The following is a 2,832-nucleotide window of genomic DNA, read 5'->3' as shown; positions in this document are numbered from 1 at the left end:
GGTAAGAACGTTACAACAACAAACAATACAAAGGCATAATAGTAGTGCAAAATAAAAGAAAGGTAAACATCACTCAAACACAAACAAATCCAACTAATCTTCTTGGTTCTTTCGGTAAAGTCACGTAGAAGGGAAATAATAAAATAATAAAAGTAAAACATAATAAAATACAATTCTCAAAATGTGAGAATTGCAAATGTATTATGTTTTATTTTTATTATTTTATTATTTCCCTTCTACGTGACTTTACCGAAAAAACCAAGAAGATGAATCCCTGCAGTCACGAAAGGTTTAAATCGAAATGCAACTAAACCATCCCCATCCTACCAGGCAAAACCCACTGAGGTATGAACTCATTGTTCAGAAGCGACCTGGCCACAAATGATAGCTCAACAAAAGGTGGCCCATCATTTGGACATTTGAAGCAAACAAAATAATGTAAATAATCTCAATGCACGTTTCTAAATGTGGAGGGGAAAACCGGAGGATCCGGAGATGGGGATTGTTTGACTTGGTTTCACAAAGTTGGTCACCGTAGGGGTACAACACCGTTCAGAGATATTACTCACCACTGATGTTAACCAAGGCTCAGATTGCGAATACGTACCGTATGTTGAACTTCTTTCGCACCATACATAGCCAACCGTGCTGAGCGAAGGTTCGGGGTAAGTACAACAAACTAAAACACACAAAAACTGCTTTAAAGAAATGAGTTTTCAATCTAGATTTAAAAGTGCATAGCTCCAGTGGCTTCCTAATATCGGAAGTAAGAGCGTTCCAGACGGCCGCAGAAGGGCATCTGCAAGGTAGCCGAGTTCCCAGTGCAGTGTGCAAACCACTGTGCCACCGTTCCCCGGCGGTTGTACGTAGCGGGGAGGTAGCGAGAGTAGAGTTGGGTAGTGGTGACGGCAACAGCCCAATAGCTCCACATTTTGCACACGGAACCTGTTGTACACGAAATCTCGCCCAAGTCTCAGCAAACCCAGCCATACCCCTGCTTTTAGATTGAAACACATTCCTGCGGAGGGAGCTGATAGGAACGTTGGGTTGCTCGGTCAATGGCCAGGGTCAACGGCGGCGTGGTGTATTCCGCAAATATGCCCGACTGTGAGGGTGGGCACAAGCCGGCGTGAGTAGGTTAAACGTTGAGTTTTATAAGGGCACCACGGGGTGACCAGCCCCTTCCCACCCAGCCCCTCCCCACCCAGCCCCTCCCCACCCTCCCCTCCTCACCCACCCAGCCCCTCCCTCCCCACCCAGCCCCTCCCTCCACGACGGACGGACGGACACAATAATCCCCTGTGGGCTGGTGTAACCAGGAGGTTTCTACCAGTAAAAAGTCCCTACTGGAGCTTCATGCAGAACTGTACGGTATATATACAATTGCACAAGTTGCCAAAGCATTTGGAATAAAAAAAAATAGCAACTGGTGGCTTCATTTTAAGACGTAGTTTGTTTTTATTCAAAGGCAAAAGTATTCTTTTATTTGTTGTTGAGCACGGGCCCAAATGCCCCCAAAGCACCAAGTGTCAATTTACAAACAACACCATGGAAGGTGTATTAATAGATATACGGGCTCATGCAACTCTTGAAGAATCTGGGAAAGAGACGATTGGATGGAATTCTTAAAGTGGAGTAAGTTCCAGTGAAGAAGTAGAAAAACAAATTTTGGCCTGCAGTGTGGTGGTTGAACACAGAACGGCAATCTGTAACCAGAGCCTCCACAATCATGAACTAATTATAGATTTGAAGCTTTCGTGACTGCAAGGATTCATACTCTTAGGTTTTTTTGGTAAAGTCACGTAGATAAAATAAAAATAAATAATAAAATAATAGAAATAATAATAGAAATAAAAATCACACCGTTTCGGTGGCAACACAAGCAATCCTCATCAGGTGGGACGACCACAGCAAGAAAAAATATCTCAAAATGACAATGAATTTGATTTTAATGTTTTAGCTGGTTGCAGTACAGTGTTTATATTTTAAATGCAAAGTTTGCTTACATCTCGGTCATGATTTCCATGACTGTAGTATTTTACTCTAGTTGACACTCTTTAGTTTATTCTACATTTAGTCATAAAACGGCATCTTTGCTACTTTTTTTTTAACTACTCAAGTTTTATTTGACCAGGTAAGGCCCACTGTGCTATGTAGCTCTTGAGAAGCAACCTGGCCAGAATGATATCTCAATGAAGTGGCTTATAATGTGGACATGTATAGTAGGCAAATAATTCCAGATTTGAAGCTTTCATGACTGCAAGGATTCATATTCTTAGGTTTTTTTCGGTAAAGTCACGTAGGTAAAAAAGAAAAATTAATAAAAGTAAAATAAAAATAAAATAAAAATCACGACGTTTCGGAGGCAACACAAGCTTCCGTCTTCAGGTGGAACAGTCACATCACGATAGCTGTATCAAGATACAGCTATCGTGCTGTGACTGTGTTTTATTTTAATTTTACTTTTATTAATTTCTATTTTTTACCTATGTGACTTTACCGAAAAAACCTAAGAATATAGTAGCCAAATGCTCAAATATTTCTAAATGTGAATGAATCATTAACTACCCATCTCCTCCCTATTCTTCAATACTCTAAACCCTGGGAACAAATGTGTTTTATGCTCCGTAAATAATTAAATACAATTAGCGTGTTAATTTGTATATTATATAACTCGTGTTGGCACTGGCTCAGCCCCGCGACGAGGACGTGATCCGTGTTTTACACTTTACACTCGACACCATGGAATTCCAGTGGGTGGGATACAAGGGATAGGGAAGGCGAGGGGGTGGAGAAACGGGGTTCTATTTGGCGCTTAGGGGTGGGTGGTGC

This window comes from Lampetra fluviatilis, chromosome 42 (assembly GCF_964198595.1).
Source record: "Lampetra fluviatilis chromosome 42, kcLamFluv1.1, whole genome shotgun sequence".
In the NCBI taxonomy this organism is placed as follows: Eukaryota; Metazoa; Chordata; class Hyperoartia; order Petromyzontiformes; family Petromyzontidae; genus Lampetra; species Lampetra fluviatilis.
Note: the sequence above shows the minus strand (reverse complement) of the source record.